Raw genomic sequence first — 19,740 nt, forward strand, 5'->3', positions numbered from 1 at the left:
CGGGAGAACAGGTCAACGGGCTTAGGACCTTGTTGCCAACCTCCCCTGATGATGGATGCTCGTCTTTTAGTTTATTAAACCCCGATGGATGGGCCCAGATAAATCCATGCGGGCTCAGCAAGCGGCCAGCAGAGCCATACATCATCCAGCCTCCCCCGAGACAGGCAGCTCGCTCACGCACACAGTCATGCATGTGTCAGCATGACACACACAGACACACAGGCACATATACACAGAGACATATTTGTGCCCGTGTGTGCGTACAGTCCTACCTGCACACAGGCATGGTCACAGAGACACACGTTCACGGTACACCTAGACACACCAGCTAGTACATATACACGTGCACACAGCCAGCCTATGACTACCTCTCCATAGGCCCTCCTGTTGGGAAGTTCTTATGCAAGTCTGACCTCATTCCCTCCAGCTGTAAAGGAATTCTGTTTCCCCTCCCTCTGTTCTGGACAGGGAATGAGAGCAGGAAGGACCCCTAGCCTCAATATATTTGGAGATAGGACCCCAATCTCCTTCCTCCTGGGGCAGAACTGCTCCCCCACCCTATTCATCCCCCATTCTGGTGGCATGCACATCCTATCTCTCAAACCCTATCGTGACCTCCCCCTCCTGCCAGTCAGTGGAAGGACTGGCAACTGTGAGAGGCATGTGAATGCATGTGAACTTCCATGTGTTCCCTGTCCCCTTCCTGCTCCTGACCTCTCGACTTCACTCCTCTAGCCCCATCCAGAGCAGGGGGCTCCAGGGATAAGAGAGAAGCTTCCGAGGAGATGACCCCGTCCATATATGAAGGCACAGATCTGGGGGCAGGGAGAGTCAGAACTGCAATGGAGGTAGAGCTCATCCTGCTTTAAAGAAGGGGACTGAGGTCCAGAGAGGGGATGCCTCTTGCCCCAGGTCACACAGCAAGTCAGGGGCAGACGGGGCCCTTCAGTCCAGAGGCCCGAGGCAACCCGCTCCACCCCCACTTACCGTGGCTGGGGATCCCCACCACCTCACTGTGTAATCCAGGCAGCCCAACGCAGCGAACCGCGGGAAGCAGGGCCTGGGTTCTTCAGACCCGCTGGAAGGTCCTCGATTACTTCTGGCCGGCCTCGGGTCCCCAGTTTCCCCTGTCCTGAGCTTCTGGGGCTGAATGCTGCCCCGCTCGCATGCCCGCTCGCCTGCCGGGGACTGCCGGCCACTCCGGGTGGGGGAAGAGGGGGAGGCTCCAGGGGGCTGGGGACTTGCCAGGGCCGCTAATGGAACACAGCTGGACCCGCCCGCCAGGCAGGAGGAGGGAGGGAGGACCGGGAGGGGTCTCCAGCGGTGGCAGAGGCGGCAGGACGCAAGGCCCACTCCTGGCCTGGCGGCGCTCCCAAGCCCATCCCTCCCACTTGCCCCGCGCCAGGTAAGCGAGCGAGCAAGGCGGGACCCTGCGTGCCCGGAGTTGCCCTGCAAGGGGCTCTGGCGGTAGGCGGGTGGGCGGGGAGTCCGGCCCTTTAAGAGCCAGGCCTGGAGCTTGAAGGGCCTCCCCTGTGCCACCCCCTTCCCCTTCCCTCGCTGGGCCTCCAGAAGGGTGGCGGGGCTGGGGGGAGGGGAGGATGGAGACCCTCCTCCCCAGCTCCGCAGCACCCGTGACGTGGCGGCTACCCAAGCCTCCTTGGTCAGCTTTTTCCAGTTTCTGAGCCTAACGTTCCCAGTTAGTCTGTTCTCTGACCGTCTGAACTGGGGGGAGGGGGCCCCCTCCAGGAGTTGGGGTGTGTGTGCGCGCCTGGGTGGGTGCTCGCTCGCGAGCTAAATTAACCCCTTCTGCTCTGGACTCAATTCCAGACAAGTGGAACCCAGCGGGTCCCCTTATTCCTACTGACTCCGTGAAGTTAGAAGGGCTCAAATCCCTGTCCTCCGCTCTAGCTCTGTGGTTTTGAACTTACTATTTAACTATGACTCCACTTTCTCATCTGTAAGATGGGATAATGACTGCATACACGTCACAGGATTGTGAGCAGGAAACAAGTTAGTCTGTAAAAGCGCTTACTAAGGGCACAAAAGAGGAGCTCAACAAATATTCACTGTTATTATCATTATTATCGTGGACGCTGGCAGCCGGTGAGGGGGTGAGACTGGACCAGCCCAGCGATGGAGAGGGTTTTGCTTTATACTCAGGACCCAAGGAACCGAGAGGAACTGAGGTTGGATGAGAGATTGGATTTTGGAGGAGAAGGAAGCAGGTAATGTGTCCAGTTCTGTCCAGAGGCAGGGGGATGATCAAGGTGACCCTCCCAAGGGTCTCCCCTGGAGGCAGCAAACAAATTTCTGGGCCCCAAGGATGAGGAACTATGGAGAGGTAGGTTCAAGAGGCCCTTGAGTGGTAGGAATGCGTGTGGTGGGAGCACCTGGAGTGCCCTGATGGGGGGAGTGGGGGCTTCCTGGAGAAGCAACATGGTGGAGCCATAGCCCTGTGGCCCCATCTAGCCAGAGGGGCGGGCAGGCCTGGGGTTTCCCGCCTCTGGAGCCCGAGGCGCTGAGTCAGTGGAAACCCGCAACCACGGCCACGGAGACGCTGGCCACTGTGGTCCCTGCGCAGAACTGGCTCAGATGTGGCTATGACAGTGGTGGGGCCTGGGAAGCGCTGAGCTCAGCAGGCGGGAAGTGGAGGGGTGGGAGCTTTGGCCTGAGGAGTGGGCAGGCACTGGCTCCGCCTGCCCATACGGGCTGCGCCAGTGGCGGGCACTTGGGAATGAATAGACAACACCCATAGGTCAGGCTCTGTGCTAAGGACTTCACATAGGCTAACTCCTTTCATCCTCACAACAGCCCCAGAAGGAGAATTCTATGCTTACCCCCATTTTACAGATGGGGAAACCTGGAGCCCAGGAACAACTCAACTTGCCCAAGATCGCATGGTTAGTGGATGGTGGGGCAGGGGCCCATGCCAGCTAGGCTGGACCCACAGCACACGCTCTTAACCACTGTGCCATCCTGGGCAACTCCTATATCCTTCCTCCATTCATATCCCAGACCCTCCCGGGCAGGAGGGGGCAGCTGGATGCAGTCTAGAAATGGCCTATGCCCCTTCCTGCCCCTGACACATACGTGCACCCATCCAGAAGCATGCAGATACGTTCTCTCACGACACGTGTATAGACTCCACGTGCATAGGTAGACACTTAGGTTCACGTGTATAGACTCCACGTGCATAGGTAGACACTTAGGTTCACGTGTATAGACTCCACGTGCATAGGTAGACACTTAGGTTCACGTGTATAGACTCCACGTGCATAGGTAGACACTTAGGTTCACGTGTATAGACTCCACGTGCATAGGTAGACACTTAGGTTCACGTGTATAGACTCCACGTGCATAGGTAGACACTTAGGTTCACGTGTATAGACTCCACGTGCATAGGTAGACACTTAGGTTCACGTGTATAGACTCCACGTGCATAGGTAGACACTTAGGTTCACGTGTATAGACTCCACGTGCATAGGTAGACACTTAGGTTCACGTGTATAGACTCCACGTGCATAGGTAGACACTTAGGTTCACGTGTATAGACTCCACGTGCATAGGTAGACACTTAGGTTCACGTGTATAGACTCCACGTGCATAGGTAGACACTTAGGTTCACGTGTATAGACTCCACGTGCATAGGTAGACACTTAGGTTCACGTGTATAGACTCCACGTGCATAGGTAGACACTTAGGTTCACACAGACACATGCACACACTTGATACTCCTCCATGTAAACAGACACACAGAGACACATGTGTGAGCACAGATGAAGCCACAGAAATATATCCCTGGACGTACTCAAACACAGGTGCATAATTTTCAGAATGCATGTACTTCGCACTGCTTTTACTTGGATATGCGCACATGAGACATATGCATGCACACACACACGTGTGTGCACAAACATATAGAAACACACACCTGTGCCCACAGGCATAATTCTTCATATATGCAAACAGAGAAACCTGCAGACCTACAGCACGTACACATGTGTGCACACAGACACGGGTGGCCACACAGACTCGGCTCCCGCAGAAACCCCGACTCAGACACGTACACACCAATGCACATCCACACACACGCAGGCAGAGATGCTGACACACTTACATGCATTCAGCCCCAGAAAGCCCTGCATGCCAGCAAGCAGGGTATCCCGTGGGGCTGGGCTCAGTGCCCTCACCCCAGATGGCATCGCCACGAGGTAATCAACGCTGCTAATTGCCACCAGCTGCCCCGGAGCCTGCCTGCCACTGCCAGCGGGGCTCCCAGGCCTCCTGGGCCTGGGGTTGTGTGCCCAGATGTCGGCAGTGCCAAGGGCCCACCCACCCCATTGTTCCTGCTAGCCACTGGGGAATCCCCAGCTGGCAGGGGCAGCACCTGGCGCTGGCTAGAGTGAAGAGCCAAGACAGGGCCTGGTCCCAGGTCAAGCCCAGGAGCTCCCACCCAGCCAAGCAGAGATGAGCTGAACCGCCACAGGCACACGTGCACACCTGGGCCCCGGCCTATGGGCACACAGGTGTACGCACACGGGCATATCACACTTAGCCGAAACAGACCTCCTGACTGTTGCCCACAGAGCTGCATCTCCCTGTCTTCCTCATTCTGATAAATACCACCATAGTTCATTCAGACGCTCAGGCAAACAACCTAGGAGTCATCCTTGGCCCCTTCCTTTCCCCTGCCATCCCTGCTCTCCTGTTGATTCTACACCCAAAACGCAGCCCACATCCACCTACTTCTCCCCGGTCTCACCCAAGCCACCATGCTCTTTTGCCTGGACTATTGCAGGAGCCTCCCAACCCCCTACTTCCCACCCAGCAGCCAGCAAGACCTTTCCAAACCTGGATCCACTGGCTTCACTCTCCTGCTTCAATCTTCCAGTTTTCATTTCACCTAGAAGAAACCCCCCAATCCTTCCCTTGACCTTACCAAGTCCTTCATGATCTGGCCTCTGCCTTCCTGTCCAGCCACCTCACCCCCAGAAGCTGTGGTCCCACGGGCCTCCTTTCTCAGTCCTGAATTCACCAAGTTGGTTTTCTCCTCCGGGCTTTTGTACCAAGTCATCCCTCTGGAAGGATTTGTCCCTGATCTTTGCGAGGCTGGCTCTTTGACCTCCAGGTCTCACCTCATAAGTCACCTCCTCAGAGTGGCCTTCCCTGACCACCAGGTCTAGAGGAGCCCTGAGTCACTCTCTAGCACGTGACTCTGTTCGAAATCTCTGCATAGCTCCGGCATTTGTTTGTGTACTGTCTTTCTTTACTAATAAGCAAGAGTCTCCAGGAGGGGCCTTGTCTGCTGGTACCCACTGCCCTGCAGAGGAGCCTGGCACCCCACAGGCAGCCAGTGGTCAATTAGCAGATGAACGCACACAAGCACTGTCTGGGCACTCAGACACGGACAGCCCCCACAGGGGCACAGACATGAATGTTCCTGTGGGCAGAGATACACACACATGCCCAGCTTCTGGGTCCCAGAGGAGAGACTGAGATCAGAGGACCAAGGTCTCCTTCTGCCTCCTTGGGTTCCTCTGGGTGTCTCTGTCCCGTCTCTTTGTGGCTCCCGCTTGTCTCTTGTGGTGTGCTCCAAGACAGAGAACAAGATACACTCAAAGGGCAAATGTTGCCGGAACAAAGAGCTACAGCACTCCTATCACTGTCACGGTGCGACCATTGCAATGTCCCAGAGCCCTCCCAAGCAGTATGCCCTGTCCCTGTCCCATCCCATATAAGGAAAGACATTTGCCCCGTTTTTCCCCGCTCGGCACATTGAAAGTATACATACTCTGCCCAGTCAGCAGATGACTTAACAGGTTCCCTGGCTATAAAAACAGGACAAGCAACCCATGCTCAGGGTCGACTTTCCCTGGCTACCAGGAAGTCGGCCCGCTGTTCTTGCAGCAACCCTTCTCTTTAATAAACTCTATCTTCCTTACATTCTGCCTCGTGTCTGGAAATTCTTTTCCAGCCTGCGCTCAGACCACGACATCGCTCTCACTGAATCTGGCCTGCTTTCTCTGCATCCGGTTCTCTAGCTCTCTTTCCTTCCTCTCTGTGACTCCGGCCCCCTCTCCAGCTCTCTCTCTTCTTTGTCTCTGTTTCTGTCTCTTCTGTTGCCCTCTGTTTTTGGATCTGCGTCTCTAACCCTGCATCTCCCTCTGTGTCTCGGGTCTGTTTCTCGCACTTTCTGCGTCTTTACGTCCTTATCTCCTATCTCTCTTTGTCTTGGAGCTTCCGTGTTCTCTGCTTCTCTTCACCCTGTCTCTTTCTCTCTGTCTCTCTCTGGTTGCGTCTCTGTTTCTGGCTGTGTCTCTGTTTCTGGCTCTGTATGTCTAACTCTCTGACTGTGTCTCTCGTTCTCCCTCCTTCCCTCTCCTTGCTCTAAATCAGCCCTGCCACCATGTCTACACGGCTCTCTGCATCCCATGTTTCACCTCTGGTGGCAGCTTTATGGTCCCAGCAGGTGGGGCGATGCTCCACCTTGCTGATGCCCTCCTCCCCCCGCAGGGCCATGGCGAGCTCCACACTGACACCCCCAGCCCTGGCAACTTTGGCCCTGGCAACAGCATTCTTAGATACCCAACAAGGGTGTCTTACTTCAGTAGCACATGACACCAGGCACCTGTTTGGAGCTTCTGGAGAGGTAAGCCCAGACTCTGATGGGCTTTGCAGTAGATGTGGCAATGGTCAGGCAGGTAGACACTGGGGGGAGGAGGAGGGAACGCTCCAGGCATCCTGGACCCCAGCTTGGTTGTCCCCTGGGCTCTGCCCACCTGTTCTGAGGGACCTGTGGAGAGGTGACAGGCACAAGAGCCCTGGATTCCAGACCTACCTCTACCCACTGTGTGCCCCTGGGCCCCAGCATCCCCACCATACGAAGAGGTAAACCGTAGGATCCCGTGTTCACCCACCTGGTGTGTTAAAGCACCTCAAACCACCTTGACTGATTACCTCAGTAACTCTCAGCCGGGGCAATTTTGCTCCTCAGGAAACATTTGGCAATGTCTGGAGACATTCTGGGTCATCACAACTTGTCGGGGGGGACACCTCCTAGCATCCAGAGGGTAGAGGCCAGGGGTGCTGCTAAACATCCGGCAATGCACAGAAGAGTCTCGCACAAAACAGAATTATCTGGTCCAAAATGCTCTCCCCTGAGGGGAAGAGTCCGCTCCTCAGAATTCCCACGCTCTCTGACCTGCACTAAACTCTTAATCATGCTCTGACCAGGGGTCGGGGGGGGGCTGTTAGAAGACAGTAGGGATTGATCCTGCCTCTGCCTTTAATAACAGCAGCTAACATTTACTGAGCCCTTTTGAAGTGCTGGCCGGCACCATACACAGAGAAACTCATTTTAGTCTCACAACAGCGGCAGGAGGCCCAGGCACTGTTACAATCCCCATTCTAAGCCCGAGGAGACAGGCAGAGAGAACACGAGGAATCAGCTCAAGGTTACACAGCTGGCAAGGATGGAGCTAGATATGAACTGATCACTTTGGGACAGACCCACAGGGCAGAGTCCTCTCTGGAAAGGAGCCCACACGGCAGGGGCCCGGGCAAGTCCTTTTCCCTCTCTAAGCCACCATGTTTTCATCTGTCAAATGAGATCTACTCTCTCATTTAACCCGGCAACAATTCTAGGAGGTGAGGCACTGTTACCACCACTTCACAGGCTAGCAAGGCAAAGAGTCATGATTTAAGTCTCACGGTCATAGGGCTGGGAAGTGGTGGGACAGAGATTTGAACTCAGCTCTGCCTGACTCCAGGACCCATGACCTTGGTCAGGACACCTGCCCCCTGCCCCTGCCCCCGCAATCAAGGTGCTATAAAGCAAGAGAGCAGAAGCTCTGGAGCTTAGAGGACTTGGTAAACACAGACTGTCGGGCCCCACCCCCAGAATTTCTGATTCAGCAGTTTGCTTTTCAAATAAGTCCCCAGGCAAGGCTGGTGCTGCCAGCCCAGGGATCACATTTGAGGACCCCTGCAATAGAGCATGGTGTTAGCTCGCCTGTACCTGGGTTCAAATCCTGGCTCTGTAACTTGGTGGTATCACTTAACCTCTTCCTCGGAAAATCAGAACTACAGCAATATCTGTCACTTAGGGTTTGCTGAAAGGATTAAGGGAGAGAATGGCAAAGAGAAAAGTGCACTCATGCTGCTGGCACCTAGCGAATATGCTCATAAATGCTCGCCAGTGTAACAATCCCCAACACGGGCAAGTCCCTCCTCCCCAGACAGACTTGAAGCTCCCAGGGGTGAAGGACTAAGCAAAGGCCTAAAACTTCCTTTTCTCCTGTCTACCAGCCACCTCCCCAGGTCTGCACAGAGCGGGACACAGGGACGACATCTCAGAACACAGCAGGGACAGTGGGATGTAGCCCACATCTGCCAAGGCATCCCAAGTGTCCTTTGCCCCATGGCACAAGGCCTGTGGAGAGGGGTGAGGGTGGAGCACAGGCAGCAATGAAGACCCCCAGATGGACCTGGCCCCTAGCCTTCCTCCAGGCCCTGCCCCATTCCCAGTAATCCCTTTTGGGGCAAGAGTTGGCCACCCAAGGCCCTGGTAGGATAGTTTGTATACCCTTACCCAAGCAACCCTTTGGGTACCAACCAACTCAACTCACAGTCCTGTTGTGCTGTGCGACCTTTAGCCAATCGCTAGGTCTCTCTAGGTCTTAGTTTCTTTACCTAAAAGTCAAACAAGAACTCAGCATAGTGGTTAACGGTGGCGGCTCCAGCCCCAGAAAAACTGGGTTCAAACCCCACTCCTGCCACTTAGTAGCTGTGTGACTTTTGGCAAATCCCTTCATCTCTTAGAGAGAGCTTCAGTTTCCTTGCTGGTAAAATGGAATTGTCCATGGCTCACAGGGATGCTGTGAGCGTTACCTGAGATGATCAATTTCAAGTGATGAGCACAGTTCCTGGAGCTCAGTAGATGCCAGGTATTCCATACATGCGACGAGAGAGTGTAACCTTACCACCACTACAAACACAATCTGTTGGCTGCCTTCCCCTCCCACCTGTCCCTCACATGTTTAGCTTTGAGACTATCTTCACCTTCCTTCCCAATAGGGGCTGAGGAAGGCAGCTGGGAACAGTCTCCCAGAAGGGGTAGATCTGAGCAGAAGCTTGGAAGAGGGAAGGTACACCCCTCCCTGTAATCAATTATCAGCCTGCTAGACTGCAAGCCATAGAAAGTGCTGTTTTTGCTACCATTTTATCCCCAGAGCCTATGACAGAGACTAGGCACTTTATAAATACTGGCTGCAGGAATGAAAGAGGACCCAGGACAAACTCCCTTCCGTGGAGAGCAAGCCAAGGAGTCTCCTGGGTGAGGCGTGGTGGGGAGAGGAGTCCCGGATTCTCTTTTTGCATGCTCCTCAGACAGTTGGATGCATAAATTCTTTGAAACCTGGAATCTCTGGTAGAGAGAAACTCTGGCTGCTGCCCAGCCCCACCTCCTCCCAGTAGTGCCTGGGGCTGGGCTCGGGAGGCCTGACAACCTAGCTGGAAAGGGAGGCTGAGGGAGTGGGCAGGGCAAGGGAAAATTCAGAGTGAAAACCAAACTTTTTCATCAAGGCAAAAAATAAAATCTAAGCTCAGAGAGGGTTTAATCCTGGCTCTGCTGCTTCCTGGTTTTGTTCTCTTCCTTCATCTCTCTGAACCCTTCGTTTCCATATCTGTAAAATGGGGTGATAATGATAACACCCACCCACGTGGAATTGTTTGGAGGATTAAATGCGATAATGTATGAAACTAAGCTAAGTCCGTAGTAAATGCTCACAAATGTGCATTATTAACATTATTATTATTGGGGAAGGCGATATAATTCACCAGGGACTCACCCTGCACCTCACAACCATGCTCATCACCTTCCTATCTACAAAGCTGACTTCATGTAGCTTTGAAAGGTCAAGGACATTTCCAACAGATATCAGACTTTTTTTTTTCCCCATTAAGTGGCCTAAATAACAAATAATATGTAAAGAAATAAAACCAACTTGAGTATTGTCAGCCTTGACCATTCAGAAAAGGCTAGATACTGGTGGTTGGAAGACAGAGGACAGGTGGTTGAAAGGTGGGGAGAAAAAGCCTGGGACTGGGGAGCTGGCTTCAGGGCCAGGGTCAACCCTGATGCACTGTTTGGCTTTAGGAGGGGCCCTGCCCTTTGCCAGCAAGGAAAAGTTGATCTTAGGGACTCTTGAGTCCCTTCCATTCCCCAAGTCTGAGGCTCTTAACCCTGTAATGACGCAAACATGCCTCCTCCTCGGAAAGGGGAACAGGGTGAGGTGAGCCAGACCCATGCAGAGCCAGGATGCTGCCCCTCCTCTCCCCCGCTCTGGCCCATGTGCTCCACATTCACCTAAGTGCCCCTGTGACCAGGCCCCAACCACCTTAGCTGAGCCCCAGGGGTAGGGTGGGCAGGGCGAGTTCACCACACCCATTAATCCTCCTCTGTACGTGCAGAAGGGGAAAAAAACAGGTGCCAAGATGCTAACTAACTTCCTGAGCTGGGACTGAACCCACGTGTAACACCCAACACATCGTTGCCGCTTGTTAAAAACTAACTTTTTGGCAAGGGCGCACCACCCAGCTTGCGGGATCTTAGTTCCCCGACCAGGAATGGAACCCGGCCGGGCAGTGAGAGCACCGAGCCCTAACCACTGGACCGCCAGGTAATTCCCGTAAAAAAGTAATTTTAATCATCAGGGACGATCCTAAGTATTTATCATTATTCCCATTTCACAGGTGAATGGGTGTCATCCTCAACTTGAGCGCTTTACAGTAAGGAAAACAGCCCTAAGAAGTGGCTAGCTAAGAGTCGGAGCTGGGGTTTGAATCCAGAGCTACCAACAGCACAGTCTGCTGTGTGATAGGCCCCTTCCTCTCCCCTGGGCTCAGCTTTCTCATCTGTCGAATGGGGATGCTAACTCCGGAACCTCTAAGATCCAAGTTGGGACTTTTTGCTGCTCCGAGCCCAGGTCCCCACCCAGAAGCCTAGAACATCTCCGTGGGCCTGGGCGGGAGAGAAGGGCAGGTGTAGACGTGACTGTCCCGCGGGCGGGTGGGGGATGGGGGGCTGCCGCCAGACACACAAAAACAACTAAATAAATCAGGTCCGGGAACTCCTAATCCTTCCCGGCTGTGGCTGCTGCCGCTCACCCAGCCTGGGCCGCCATCGCCTGGCCAGCTCCCGGGCCTGGGAGGGGGACATGGCACAGCCAAGAGCGCAGAGTCGGGCCAACAGGATCAGAGCGATGCCAGGCCGTCAAGGCGGCCTAGGTTCCCGAGATGGGGGGAAGGCCCTGCCGGCAGGGTGACTCAGGCCTCCCAGACCCCCTCCCGCGTAGGCACGTTCCCGCGCCTCAGTCTATTTTTAGAGCCGGCTCCAGGCCTGAGCGTTGAGGGGCAGGGAAGGGGTTGCTGGCACCTGACCAGCTCCTCCAGCTCGGGACTTAAGCCCCAGGACCTCCAGCTATTCTATCTAGAAAAGAACGGAAACACTTGGGGTGTGGGGGGAGGTGCAGGCCCAGAAAATGCATCCTCCTTTCCCCCGCCTGCTCCGCAAGGCCTGGCAGTTCCAGGGAACTGGGCGCGGCCTCCCAAGAAACGACCTCTGTTAAGTGGGGCCAGGAGCTTCCCGACGGTTGGTCTGTCTGGGTATTGGACTGAGGGCCAGAGCGGGCTGGGCTCCCGAGCGACCGCAGTGAATGGGGCGGGGCGGGGCGGGGCGCGGCGGGGGTGGGGAGTGCTGGGGTGAGGGGAGGATGCTTCCAGGTTCGGGAGATCCCCACCCCGCCACAGGCCACGCTCCTATCCCTCCTTGGGCCGCACCCACGGCCCCGGTGGCTTCCCTGACTCCACCCTAGGCCCCGCCTCCTATCTGGCTCCGCCGGGAGCCAACCTGTATACGGTCCCAAAGGTCCAGGGAGGTCTAGATGCCGGGCGTCTAACAGCCTGGGACTGGAGCTGAGCCTGCCTTTGGGGGCCGGGTTAGAAGTGAAAGGAATGGGGGCCTCTCCCTCCCCCAGCGTGGGGTCGGGGAGAAGGAGAGCGTCGGGGGGCAACAATGGCGCCATTGACGGGGAGGTCTCTAGGCTGGGGACGTATCTATCTGTGGGAGCCAGGCGGTTTTGGAGGCTGAAGTGGTGGAGGCAGCCCGGAGCACGGAAACACCCCTGTAATACGCGGGCACGGAGCTGCGCGCGGAGGGACCTGGACAGAGGTCTCCGGCCTGATGCCCCTACTACTGGGCCCTAGAGGCTGAGGCCACAGTCCTGGGGAGTGGGGGCAGCTGATGGCCCCAAATACAGACGCTCTCCTATCGAGTTCAGGGACACGGGGTTTGGAAAGGCCCAAGTGGAGGCCCATCCCACTGGGGGTGAGGGGCAGAGGATGAGAGGCGGAGCCTGTCTCCCAGCACCAGCCCTCCATCTAGTGGGAAGTTTGGGAATCGCGCGATGCAGAGATGGGGTAGGGGGAGGGGTCTGTTGCACCCCGAATCCTTCCTTCTTCTCCCTCGACGTTCTGCTGACACCTTCCCACCACCATCCTGCTCTGCTCCATCTCAGGGATTTGCCCCAGATAGTCATTGGAAGATCTGCCCTCCGCCCTTCCCCCCAAGTCCTGGCCCTTCTTCCTCGTAATTATCTATGGATAATGCTTCTGTCCATTACTGCCACCACCAGGGGTCCAGGCAGCCACCATCCTTTGCCTGGATCCCTGCAGCTCCTACCAACTGCTTTCCCCTGCCTCAAATTTTACCCTCTCCCTATTCATTTTCTACTAATAGCCAATTAAATGTTTCTAAACCAGAAATCTGCTCGGGTCTCTTCTTTGATTAAAATTTTTCAGTGGCTTCTCATGGTCAGATTAACTCCAAACCTTCGCTTGGGATTTAGGAGGTGGTTCATCACCCAGCCCCACCTCCTTCAGTCCCAGCTATTCTCACAGGGCAATTGTCAGTTCCTCACACACCCCTATTGGCTCTTACCTTGAGTCCTTCATACCTGCTGTTCCCTCTTCCTGGAACACTTTTCCTTGCTGTCTTCAGGACTCATATGGCAAAAACTTCCCTCCTTGAGAGGCTTTTCCCGACCTTCTGGCATGAGCTAGGTGCCCCTTGTCTGAGCTCCCACAGGACCCGGTGCCCGGGTCTCTCATCACCTATCCACTTTTTGTGGCAGGATAATTTATTGAAATGTTAATTATTTTGCTCCCTTCCCAGTTCCAAGCTGGTATCCGAACTCTCTGATTTTTCTAGCCTCTGGAAACTTGTGCGGGGTTGAACATAAAAGCTGCTTGAAGTCTGACGGCGCATCCTGATTTTGAAAAAGCTAACCTTCTGGAAGTGACTGTGCTAGGTGTTCCCAAGGGGATGGGGAGAAGAGGGCAGCCAATGTGGGCAGAGAAAGGAGACAGCGCAGCTAGCTGCAGAGGAGCCAGAAGTGGGGGGCATCTGAATGGTGGGGATCTGTGGCCGGCAGTCCCTCCCCTGACAGATGATGGGAGCTGGGGGGCAGGTGGAGCACCTGGGGAGGCTGGAGCCCAAGCACTGAGGTACTAGCCTCAACGCTTCCGGGTGGCAGAGGAACAGCTGAGTTGCCGAACCTCGAGGGACCACATGGACTAGTACAGTGGGCATCTATCTCTGTGTAACTAGTGCACCCGGAATCAGGACTCCATGTTTAGACCCTGGTGGGATAGCAGGTCCTTGCATGAGCCTACAGAGAAAGTGGCAGACGGCTCCGGGGATGGTTGAGATTGAATCTTCTGCCAACTTCTAGGCAAGGGCTGGAGTGAGAGTCAGATTGGAGCTGATTTAATGAGAATACAGAAATAGTGTGTTCCTTGAGTCTGTGTGCCAATAGTCCCACCTGCTCCACCTGTCTGTGTATCTCACTGAAGGACTGAGACTAGGTGTGCCTCATTCAGAATTGAATCCTTAGGACCCAGCATGGTGCCTGGCACGTAGTAAGTATGCATTCAAAATGTATTTGCGGGACTTCCCTGGTGGTCCAGTGGTTAAGACTTCGCCTCCCAATGCAGGGGGTGCAGGTTCGATCCCTGGTCGGGGAGCCAAGATCCCCCATGCCTCAGGGCCAATAAACCAAAACATAAAACAGAAGTGATATTATAACAAATTCAATAAAGACTTCAAAAATGGTCCACATTAAAAAGAAATCTTTTTAAAAAGAATATATTTGTTGAATTCATTTATCCTCGGTTGCTACAGAAATCTTTTCTAAAACCCAAGTCTGTTCCAGTGATTTGCCGGCAGCCCTCAGGATAAAATCCAAACCTCTACCGCAGCCCACAAGGCCCACTGTGATCAGAACCTGCCTCCCTCGCCGCCTCATCTCTGCAGCCCATCCTCCTCGCACTCCCCTCTCCACCCAAACCATATGATTTGCAATTTTCCAAACTTGCCAGGTTGTTTCATGCCTCTGCGCCTTTGCTTACACGGCACCCTCTGCTGGGAGTGCCCTTTCCCCTTTCTCTGCCTGCTGAGCTTTCAGTCTTTAAAGCTCAGGGCAAGTGTTGCCTTCTTTAAGTGGTCTTCCCTGACACCCTCCCCACAAAGACAGAGGAGACCCCTCCTGCTCTGGAGCCTACTGCTCACGTCCAGGTCTGGCTCCCTCTTCCCCAAGCCCCGTTTCCTGGACTGTGGGCTGCTCTAGTGTGATGAGTCCCCAGTGCCCAGAGCAGTGCCAGGTACACCATAGGTTCTCCATAAATCCTCCCTGTCCACTGAGCATTACACCTGACCCCGCATGGTCTCCTGATGTAACTTTGCAACCTCTCCCCTCTATGGGCCTCAGTTTTTCTCTCTGCATAATGTAGGGAGTGGAACTCAATGGTCTCTAATGGCCCTTCCTTCCCTCAGTTGGGCTTGGAAGTGATGGTGTGTAAAACATAAATCGCCTGTGTGCACTGCCTACCAGCTAAGGGCAGAGCCTGCTCAGACACGCAGCTGTACATGGTAGCGCCCAGGGGGCCACGTGGAAGCCAACCTCTGCCTAGCTGTACGTGACACTCTCACACTCAAGTAGACGCGGCCTTCATCTCCAATCAACCACTGGCCCTGACGGTGAAAAACTCAGCAGCAGCTGGAGCTGCCAGTCTAGCAGCAAGCTGATACGCGAGGAAGGAGCCTCCTGCAATATGCATGCCCTGAGGCTGGACACCACTGGGACTCTCCCCTTCCCAGGCCTGCGTATGCAACACCCTCCCTCCACCCCCAGGTCTAGACGCAGACATGGTCAGTCTGTGGTGGGGCACCAAGGGCCAGAGCTTTAGCTCTACCTGCTTCCTGGATACCTGGGAACCTTAAATTCCACATTCATTCATTCATCCATTCAACATTAGCTATGAAGTTCATATCATATGTCAGGCAATGGTATGAATGTCAGTGACTATCACCCTTTTTCACCCTCAGAGGCTTACAGTCTAGTGGGGGAAACAGACAATACATAGGAAATAGGTGCTATAATTCCACATTGGGAGAAGCGGCACTATGGAAGGATTAGGGCGATGTGATAGAAAGTGGCCCAGAAGGGCAAGGGGTATGCAGGAGGTGGCATCAGAGCTTCAATCAAAAGATGAGGAGCCAGCAAAGCAGATAACCAGGGAAGAGCCTTTCAAGGGGTAGGTATAGCATATGCAAAGGCCCTGGGGTGGGAGAAACCACGAAATGTGTTCGAGGAGCACAAAGGAGGCCATGTGGCTGGAGCTCTGTCGGAGTGATAGGCAGGGACATCAGGCCCTGCCTCTTGGGCCACTGTGAGGAAACTTAACTTTTATTCTAAGAGCAACGAGAGGTTCCTGGAAGGTTTTGGGCAGAAAAAAGCAAAATCCAACCCTTCCCCCTGCTTCCTTCCTCCTTGGTATCCTTCTTAGAAAGTATGTCTTCCTCATCTTTACCTTGTCAGTGCCCAGCTCAGGGCCTGGCACAATTTGGCATTGGACAATGTTTACCGAATAAATGAATGACCAAACCAGCCTCTTCTGGCTCAAGGCTTGACTGAGTGGCTCCGAGTGGGTCAGCTGGGCTGCTGAGGAATCTCTGGGCAGCTCAGGATGGGAGTCACCTGGGCCAGACTAAGACTTTTAGATGTCCTAGTACTCCCCATACATGATTCATAATAGAAACGATAGTAACCCATGAAGCATAATACTTACGTGTATGCTGAAATGAAAACAACTTCTTTTGGGATTTTTCAATTGCAAAACTGTGGATAAGTTCATTGAAGCAGCATTTCTTCCCGCGTGTGTGTGTGTGTGTGTGTGTGTGTGTGTGTGTGTGTGTGTGTACGTGTGTTGCTGCCACCTTGCTGGTGCCCCAAGCTGGACTGCCTGTTGGGTCACCCAGGTGCTAGATGGCAGGCCTGGCCTGACTGTCCCTTGGTGACGTGGTCTTGGCTCTTCAGCTCAGGATAACGAGGAGCACCAAGGGTGCCACGGCGGCCCAGGCCTGATAGCGAGCAGCCTCATAGCAGCGTTGCTGGCAGCTTCTCAAGGCTGTACCAGTGAGCAGCTGCTCAGTGTGAGAACTCTGGTAATACCCCCTTGGGCCACCAAGGCTTGCCCCTGCCCATCCCTGACCCTCTGAAACTGTACAAAGTGATCCAAGCCCTAAGAAACTTCTCAGAAGAGGAATCTAAGGCTCAGAGAGGTTATTTAACTTTCCCAAGGCCTCTCAGCAAGTTGGGGATGGAGTTGTGGTTTGAGCACAAGCCTGGCCCCCAAAGCAGACTCTATTCCCTTCCTGGGGGTGGGTGGACTGGGCTGGGGAAGAACACCAAAGGGCACAGCCTACCTGCCCATATCTGGACCCACAGAGCTGACAAGAACAAACAGTGGAGCTGGACCCTCCCCTCCCCTCGGCCTCTTTCGCTGCCCAGCTGAGCTCTAGGCCTCTAAGCTCAACTCTCCCCCAAGCCCCTCTCTGAGGTCTAGAGATGGACCCTCATCTAAGGTCTTTGTGTGGGTTCCACAGCATCACACGGGTACAGCAGTGGGCACCCAGGAGGGACTCTAGAAACCTGAGCCGGCACAGCCCTCGGGTTCCGGGTCTTAGGATTTGCCCTCACTTTTCTCCCACGCTGGTATACTTCACGGTTTCTATCCTTCCCTCCATGGCAACCACACCTGCTCTGTGTATGGACCCTGCAAGGAGTTAGGCTCAGTCCCCGCCTGGGAGGAATGTGAACCTCCTGGCCTCCTCCTCACTGGAGAGAGGGCTCAGGAAACTCAAACAAAGCAGGTCGGTGATTCTCAGGGAGAATGGGACCCTGGGTGGCTAAGGGCAGCATCCCTACATGCAGGCCAGTTTTCCCAATCTGACCCAGGCTGAGCTCTGCCTCCACTGGGTTCCAGTACTGTCCCCCACCCCTCCATGGGTGGGAAGAGACAAATGAGCCTGAGGAAGTGGAGGAGGGGAGGTGGCAATCGATGGCATTAACATGGTGCCCAAATCAAATATTGACTTTTTTAGTTGACTCTGGGGATGACCGGATTGATGGCTGGGGCTGTGCCATGCCACGGCAGGGGATGGGGACATACCAGCCTGAAGCAGGCCCCGTGGGGAGCTGAGACTGTGGGGATGACTCACCCCTGCTCCTGCCTGGTCAGAAGGAGCAGGGACGAGGGCTGCAGAGAGTCCAGGGCACCGGATCTATACCTCCACCTTGTGCCTGGGAGCTCCCTATGGAGTCTAAAGTTCCCTCCTCCCAGAAGACCTTGGAGCCACGGTTTTGCTGAATGCCCACCCCTATCCTCCCCGACCCTCCTTCAGGAACCGTGGCTGGCCTGCAGCCCAACAAATGAGCAGAATCAATCTCTGTGATGATACCCAACATCAGGTCTCAGGATCCTGCCTCCCAGGGTGGTAGGGCTGGTTATTTTTGGTCTGTCATTACGTAGGATCTTGGGGAGGGGGTAAGGATGGCCTCTCCATTCTTGGAAACATTCCGTCATCCTCTCCAGCTAATTCACCTCCAGAGCCAACAGTGGCCCCTGACCTTTCTCTCCCTCTTTTCACAACTCCACTTCAAGAATTGTCCATCCTGTCTTAATTTCTTCACCTCCCACTCACTCTACAGCCTGCTCCAATACGGCTTCCTGCCATGCCAGTAACTCTCGTCCCGCCCTTCTCCTGAAATCTAGTCCTATATGTCTAACCATCTACTTCCTACTTGAAATCCCCCCATGACTATCCCCGAGGTATTGCAAGGCTAACATGTTCTAGGTGAAAGCCATGATTGTCCCCCGCCAAAGCTGGTCCTCTTCCTGGCCTCCAAATTCAATGGTATGGTCATCCATCCAGGTGTGTAAGACAGAAGCCCACAAGCCACCCTTGGCTCCTTCTGATACCGTCCATACCAGGGGCTGACAGTTCCACCATTGCATACATAGAGATTCCATGCTCCCTCCGTAGCAACCCCCTAAGTTAAAGTTTCCTTTGTATGGATGGTCTCTTCACCGGTCTCTCTGCATCCATCTCACTCTTCAGTAACTGCCCCCCATCCACCCAGAGCAATCCTATTAAATCTGATCATGCCGCCCGCTGCCCCACACCCTTCTTGACTTCCCACTAGTCTGAAATGCCAAAACCCTTACTGGAGTCTCCTCTGACCTGGACACTTAGCATGTGTTTTGAGGGCCTGAGAGGGCAGGGGTGTTCCTGGGGTGGGTGTTCTTGGAGGAGTGCAGGGAGGAATAATGGGGGGTACTGAGGACTGGCTCTAAAAAGCCTCAACTCCTGGACCCAGGGCTGCCCGGGGGGGTGGGCAAGAGGAAGCCTCAAGGGAAATAAGTCCAGAGAGACGGAAGTTGGCAGCATCCTGCACACAGGTTCTCCCTCAGGCCACCTAGGTCACCTCGTTTCCTTTTAATTGGTGCATAGTGGAAGTGAATTAAACCCAAATGAGTTTAACATGTCTGTCCAAGTGCCATTCCTAACCTGTCTCCCTTCTCCCAGGGGCGGGGCTGCAGGTGGGAAGAAGGAAGACAAGCTGTGGGGGTGATGTAGGGGTGAGGGGAGGGGGGGGTGCACCCTTCCCCCAGCCCTGCTGAGGTCGACCTGACACCAGCGCACAGGTCTCCTCGGGACTTCCTCCTACTTCCCCAACACCCCCTCCCCGCCCGCTTGTGTCCCCTGAATACCCAGATTCCAGGAACACGGACTTAGGGCCTCCTTGGTGCTGGCGCTGTGCTGGGAACCTGCTTTACATCACCTCCATGAACGCTCCCATGACCCAGTGAAGCAGGTAGTACTCCTACCTCCTTTTCAGAGGTCATTGAATTGATTTGCCCAAGGTCACTGCGTTTGTTGTGCTCTTTTGCATTGAGATGTGCTGTACATGTAATGCACACACTGGATTTCAGAGACAGTATGGAACAAGAATGTTAAGTATCTCATCCATAATCATCTATATTCATTATGTGTTAAAATGATAGTATTTTTGATATAGTGGGTTAAATATGTTATTAAAATGAATTTCATCTTTTCCTTTTAAAAATAGCTACTGGACTTCCCTGGTGGTGCAGTGGTTAAGAATCCGCCTACCAATGCAGGGGACACAGGTTCGATCCCTCGTCTGGGAAGATCCCGCATGTCGCGGAGCAACTAAGCCTGTGTGCCACAACTACTGAGCCTGCGCTCTGGAGCCCGGGAGCCACAACTACTGACCCCACGTGCCACAACTACTGAAGCTCACGCGCCTAGAGCCTGGG

At 54.4% G+C, this 19,740-nt stretch overlaps 1 protein-coding gene across 9 annotated transcripts in view; it reads right to left on the reverse strand.

Annotated features, from left to right (window-relative positions):
- The window catches only part of COL16A1 (collagen type XVI alpha 1 chain), a 51,195-nt gene extending 49,698 nt beyond the window's left edge, over positions 1 to 1,497 (reverse strand). For 3 of the 9 annotated variants that reach the window (XM_032647774.1, XM_032647754.1, XM_032647718.1), the window contains exon 1: positions 988 to 1,491. The gene's annotated coding sequence lies outside the window, so the exon portion shown is untranslated. Of the gene's footprint in view, positions 1 to 987 lie in introns of all 9 variants that reach the window. The other 6 variants (XM_032647746.1, XM_032647698.1, XM_032647709.1 and 3 more) reach the window with 4 other exon arrangements.
- Positions 1,498 to 19,740: the final 18,243 nt, after the last annotated feature.

Source organism: Phocoena sinus, chromosome 1 (genome assembly GCF_008692025.1).
Source record: "Phocoena sinus isolate mPhoSin1 chromosome 1, mPhoSin1.pri, whole genome shotgun sequence".
Classification (NCBI taxonomy): domain Eukaryota; kingdom Metazoa; phylum Chordata; class Mammalia; order Artiodactyla; family Phocoenidae; genus Phocoena; species Phocoena sinus.